Source organism: Ailuropoda melanoleuca, chromosome 17 (genome assembly GCF_002007445.2).
Source record: "Ailuropoda melanoleuca isolate Jingjing chromosome 17, ASM200744v2, whole genome shotgun sequence".
NCBI classification, from domain to species: Eukaryota; Metazoa; Chordata; class Mammalia; order Carnivora; family Ursidae; genus Ailuropoda; species Ailuropoda melanoleuca.
Genome location: NC_048234.1, coordinates 963,739 through 970,010, shown reverse-complemented (window position 1 = coordinate 970,010; position 6,272 = coordinate 963,739). Strand labels below are relative to the sequence as shown.

The 6,272-nt window shown below is 64.7% G+C and overlaps 1 protein-coding gene across 1 annotated transcript in view; it reads left to right on the top strand.

Annotated features, from left to right (window-relative positions):
• Positions 1-112: 112 nt before the first annotated feature.
• The window catches only part of WSCD1 (WSC domain containing 1), a 30,795-nt gene continuing 24,635 nt past the window's right edge, over positions 113-6,272 (top strand). The window contains 1 exon segment of the mRNA XM_019792879.2: positions 113-277. The gene's annotated coding sequence lies outside the window, so the exon portion shown is untranslated.

Below are 6,272 nucleotides of genomic sequence, written 5' to 3'. Positions count from 1 at the left end.
GGGTGCGCGCGTGGGGGCCGCGCTGGGGGCACCCCGGGGTGGACGGGGGCGCGCAGTCCCACTCCCCCGGAATCCTCAGCCGCTGTCCGTTTCCGCGGAGGGAGAGACGGGTCGGCCGGGCAGGGGGCGAGCACGGGGTTTGGGGTGCGCGCTGCTCCTCTCAGGAGACGTGTACCCGGAGCAGCTCCCCCTCTCTCCGCTGCCAGGCGAGACTTCCGGTCAGCGGAGGGTTCTCTCTCTCGGTGAACTTGAACGGAGGCAGAGGCTAAGGCGAAACGTATGTATTTATGTGTTTTGTCCACAGAAATACCCCAAGCAGAGCTTTGCATCTCCCTAGGGGGGGACGGAGACAGGACTGGAGGCTGCTAATTGCGTTTTCCTCGGGGTGGCCCGGCCGGGGGTCTGTTTTCTGAGCAACCGTGCCGCTGCTTGGCGGAGGGAGGCAGGGGCGCAGAGGGACTCGGGTCCTTGTCTGAGCAGGGGGAGGCCGGCCACCAGGGTTGGGCTCCCACAGCCCTGCCCCCGGGGTTGGGATCCAGCTGCTGCCCTCCGGCTCTTCCAGGGCAGCTCTGGAGGTGGACAGACTGGGAACTCCACTGTACTTTTCTGACGGACAGCATCACTTGCCACCACCCCCTCCGGTCGCTGGAATGGCCTGCTTCAGTTCAGGGAGGCGCTGGGGCTGTCCCAGGTTGGGACGCCATGGCTCCCATCTGGAGATGGGGCCTTTTGTTTTCTCCTCTGAATTGCCTGGGGTATCAGGCTAGGGAAGAGAGGGCTGGTGGGGAGGGAGAGCGGAGGGAAGAGCTGGTGGGCTCATCTGTCTGCAGCAGCCCCTTCCTGCCCCTTGCAGGTGCTGGAGAGGGGGCCAGGGCAGCGTCCCCGCACATACCTTGGCTCAGGTCTCAGAAGCCCCTTGGAGGAGGTGTCCCAGTGGGCCGCCAGGGCCCCAGGTTTCTATGAGGACCAGCACTGTGTTGGTCCCAGAGCACGTGTGTTGGTGTCCCAAGCACACTCGCTATCACAGAAGCTTGGCGGGCGGCTGGGCTGGTGGGCTGTGTCCGGCGGCCCCATGCGCCCCAGGAGGAGCCCCGTGGCCCTCACCCGCGGCTGCACCCTCCCATACTCAGCAGGAACATTTCCAAGGGCCTCTGGAAGAATGCTTGCTGTGGGGGTGAGGAGACCCCTCTTTTCAGCAGGGGTAGGAGCCCTGTGGGGTGTGGCCCGTGGCACATACCCGGCTGGAAGTGAAGGGAGGCTTGGATTAGGCAGAAGGCCAGACCCCGTGCCTTTCCTCCTGTCTGCCTAATCAGGGAGGAGTGGGTATTCTGGGCCACCAGTTGGTCGCCGCTAAAGCCTGAGTCTAGCCAGGTCAGGTAAGGCCCAGCACTGAGGACGGAGTCACGGAGCTGGCTCCCTGGGCACCGGCCCGCAAGGGCTCCCCATGCCTGGAGGCCGGGACTGACTCCTGCTGCGCAGCGCTCTCGCAAGGACTGGTTCCCTTGTGGACACCCCCGGCTTATGCTCCCGTCCGGCACAGACCCCGGTCAGCCGCGGTGAGACCAGTTCCCCTGACTCTCTCTCTGGAGCTATCCCGAGGTCAGGCCCCAGGAGCTGCGGACAGCGCGGGGTTTAGGCCATCAGGGCCTTTATCCATGAGATGTGCGTGATTGTTGCACCCCCCCGGCGGGGCAGGCCCTGCTCATCTGGGGAGGGGGTGCGTGAACATGGCTGTGGGCCATGGCCCTCAAAGTCTTGTTTTCACACTGTTTCTCCTAATCTCTCCATGCTGTGGCTGGAATAATTACCGTGTTGACATACCGCCTGCACAATTATCGGAAGTGTGACGCTTTTGGGGAACGTGGTTGGAGAGGAACTGCCTGCCAGTGTGGACATGAGACGTGGATGGAGGAACAGGCTGGATGAATTTAGGGGCCATAAACAGGGCGCACCTGCCGGCTAGCGAGGCCTCTTCCTTCGTGGGGCTTCTCTTGTCTTGCCGCTGGAGACCCTCGGCGATGTGAGCCCCTCCCAGAGGGTGGCCGTCTTGGCCTGAGGGGGCCAGGAGGGTTCTGAGGGTGGGAGCGCCCAAGGCACCCCCTCCCATAGCGTGAGTCCCCCATCCCAGCGACTGCAGGAGCCCGAGAAGGGCGAGGTGAGGTGGTGTGCCCTGCTCACTTGCCCAGATTTACCCGAATTGCTCGGAGGGGCCTGGATAACCCTGCAGGTTTCGCCCCTGAGTGGGAGAAGCAAGGACAAATGAAGAAGGGGGGTTCTAGAGAAGAGGTTGGCCGGCGGTAGCCCAGAGAGGTTGCGATGTGCTGTTTCCAGGGTGGCTTGGGCTCCAGGTCCAACCACGGGAAAGGGAAGGCGGCACGGTGGCTCCCCGCTTTCTTTACAGCCCGGCGCCTGGATGGATCTGCGTCCTGGGGTCACACGGATGGCGGCCGTGTGACGTGGCTCATCGGAAAGTGGGGGTCTCGTGTAGCAGTGGCTGCTCGTCTGGGGCCCCGCTGAGTGGCCCTGTCTCTGTCGGCTGCTGCGTCCGTAGGATGGGCCCGCGGTGACGCCCGCCTCTCGGGTTTACGGGGAGATTGCTCATTCGTTTCTGGTCTGTCATTCCGCTCACGGGATGCTGCGTGAAAACATCCTTTGGTCTCTAACGCAGTGCAGGAAGCGCTGTTCTACAAACCTCAGCGGTGGGTGGGATGGAACGTCCTCTCCCCCTTTCGCGTTGAATGGAGTTTTGACCTTTCTCTTATGTTTTATAACTTTTTAGCAACGTTTCTTATTTTGGACTTTCTCACTTAAGTTCTGCATTCAGAAGATCAAAGTATCTGCCTTTTCGAAGTCAGAGGGATCCCCACCCCGTTCCCATTTCCCAGACCTCGTCCCACCCGAGGGCCCGGAGAGTTGAAGTCAGAGGGTCCTTTGCTCTCTTTGGTCTGAGCCTCCGAGATGCAGAGACATGGGGCTGCAGGGTGAGGGCGCCCAGGGGCGCTGAGTTCTGTAGCTGCAGGGGGCTCCCAGGCTGGGAGGAAGACTGGGCAGAGCAGCGTGGAGCCCCGACTCCCGGCAGGACACATCACCCAGGCGCCATTCACGGAGTGTCCTGTCCCAGCGTCGCCTCTGGGGGATCAGGAAGGCTTCACGGAAGAGGTGGCATTGAAGCTGAGCCTTGATGGCCACAGAGCATGTCAGAGTCACGTGAGGGGTCACAGGGCCCCCCGGCCAATGGAAGAGCATGCCTGGGGGGGGGCGTGGCGCAGCTCCTGCTGGCCAGGGGACACTGTGCCGGGGACATGGCCTTCTGCAAGGGGCCGGGAGACGGCGCGCCAGGCTGTGAAGCTTGGGCCTGGCCGTCCGAGTCCTGGGGAGACACTGCAAACGGCAGCTTGACTGGCTTTGTGTTAGGAAGGTCACTTTCTTCGGCTTAGCCTTTTGGAGAGGGCGCAGTGTCCGGTAACAGGCCCGGAGCCTGAGCAGGGCAGAGGCAGGGCTGGAGGGGAGGGAGAAGGCAGGGGGGACCAATTCAGAGCCCGGAGCCCAGCTGGAGGCTCCCCAGTGTGGCCTCCTGGTGGTCCTGAGGCTGAGGATCCCCCACCCCGCCCTTGTCAGTGCTGCACCAGCTGCCAGGCGTGGAGGCTGGAGCTCCAAGGACCCCACTGCCCATCTCCTGTGGTGAGCGCAGCGTGCTGGGCCCTGTGCTTCCGTCTGCAAGGCTCTTGCCCCACTAGGAGCCCGTGGCTCTGAACCCTGAGGATCCCGGCCCTCACTGTCAAGGCCAAAGGGCTGAGATGCTTCTGGGGGCACCTGGAGTCTTTCTCCCCTCGCCTGCCACTGCCTGTCCTCTCGGGGCGGGGGCGACGGTGAGGGAGGCAGGGTTGCGTGACGGAACCCCAGTGGCCCGTGGTCAGGCCTGGGCCCCTCTGAGCTCTTTCTCCATCCCCCGGCCCCAGGGGCGGCCTGCTCTCCTCTCCCGGCTGATGCCCCCCCACCTGCTCGGCCTGGGCGCCCCCAGCCTCACTGAGCGGTAGGCGGCATCTGCCTGACACTTCCCCACCTGCAGCATCAGCACCTGCTGCCCCCTGGGGCCTGGATGCAGCAAAGTAACAGGAGAGGACTCTGGTTTTCTGAGCACCCCCCCCCACTAGGCTCTTACTCCCTCCTGAGACCCCCAGAAGACCCTGGGCCCTGTTACTCTCTTCTTCCTGGGAGGGGACTCGGGATCCCTCCTCCCCTAGGCCCTGCCCTTCTCTGGGGTGCGGCTGGCACTGGGCAGGCAGCGAGTGTCCACCTTTGTCCCGCCTGAGGCTCTGTGCTGAGCCCCCCACAGTGAGGCCCCACCCTCCTCTTCCTGGAGCATGTTGCTTGATTTCAAGAGGAGAGGTGCCACGGGGGAAGAGCGGCTTGGGGAAGAATGGCCCAGACTCCCAGCGGACGGGGCGCCCCAGGAGGCTGGAGCGCTCGCCCACACGGCAGCATCTGGGATGCCGGGTGGGGGCCTCGCCATGTGCAGCGCCGTCTCCCAGAGCTCCGACCTGGCGTGTGTCCAGACAGGTGCTGATGGAGGCACGCGGAAGGCCTTTCGAGAATACGTCCCGCCTCGCGTGCCTCTGGTGCTGCTGTGGGCACAGGGCGGGCTCCGGAGCAGGTGGCCCGGGCATGCGTGGCAGCCCAGGGGTCAGACCGTGGTCGGTACGCCTTATCCCGCTGCTCTCGAGGAGGGGGGAGCAGGGCACCCGCGTGGGAGGGGTGCGTGCGGTAACTGAGACGGGGCAGGGGGCGAACGCGGCCCAGCCGGCCTCCTTCTTTGCGCTGGGAGTGCTTTGTGGAGGGGGCGCTGAGCACGGAAGCGGTTGCCAACGGCCCGGGAGCGGCTTCCAGCAAGGATGGGGTGCCAGGCCCACCCCAGGGAGCGGGGGCTACTGACTTCACCCGTGGCACATCTCCCGGGGGCCCCTCCTCGGCGTTCATAACTTCATAACGGCACACGCCATGCCTTGTAGGGAGCAGTTTTCCCCCGGTCCAGCCCCACAGCCTTGCCGATTGCCCCATTTCACAGATGACGGGCTTGAGGCTCCATCCTGAGCAATGCCTTGCCCCACGTGGGTTTGGGGCGCCGTGGGCATAGCTGGTAGGCTCCAGCCTGAGCGGACAGGAGGTGGCTGGATAGCCCCCAGGTCTGGGCCGCTTGTGCTACTGGGCCGGAGCTCTGGTGCCGACGCTGCCCCTCCCCCAGCCGCCCCCAGGCCTCAGCAAACCCACCATCCGTGTGCTGCTGGCTGTGTGTGGGGTCTGGGGACGGGGCGATACGTCAGGTGTGCTCGGTGCCCCGCCTGGAGGGGCTGCCTGCTTCGAGGAGAGGCAGGGTGACCGGCGGGGCTGACGTTGGCCGGGAAGGGTGGCAGGAGTCCAGGACAGGGGACGTGCCGGCCCCCCACCCCGCCCCATGCAGGTGTTCTGGGCTGGCAATCAGCTTTGCGATTCTAGAAGTTTGGGGTGGCAGCCTGCTTACAGGACTCTGCAAGTGGCCGTCCCTGCCTCCACGCCCAGGCACCCCCAGACCCGGAGTCCCCTCTGGGAAGGGGTGACTCCGGAGGGTCCTGTGGGGTCCGTGATCCCTGGGATCCTGACCGATGGGCCCTGACAGCACCCTGCCCACCACACGCGGCTCCCCAAGCTTCGGGCTGGGCCCCCGCGGCTGGAGGTGGGCGCCACCTGAGAGCTTGGGGCCCAGGACCCCACAGGAGCAGCGGCCTCTGATACCAGGACTAGCCGGTCAGTTTATCCTCTCGTTCACCCTGAGAAGTGTGTTCAGAAATCAGGGTCACCGCGCATCCATACGGCCGGGCAGGCCTCGCACTGGGGCCAGAGTTACAAAAACAGACCGGGTCTGGCCTCTCGCCTCAAGCGGGTCGCGTCCTGTGTGGATGAGCGACAGTGAGCTGGGCGACGACAGCTGTCCCAGGGTGGTGGGTGCCACGTTGGGGGTTGGCACGGGCTGCAGGAAGACAGAGGAGCCTACACCAGTGTGTGTGTGTCTTTGTGTCACTGGGGGTGGTCAGGGAAGGCTTCTTGGAGGAGGTTGCACCTGGGCTAAGCCTTGGAGGGTAGACAGGGATTCAGTGGGCTTTGAGGGTGGAAGAGACAGAAGAGACCCCAAGGCAGCGGGCTCCGGTGGCTCCCTGGGTCTTGGCGTGTGCACACTCGCACACGCGTGTGCTGGGAAGCCCAAGGTGAGGGCTTGGCTGTGGACGAGCCCAGGCGGG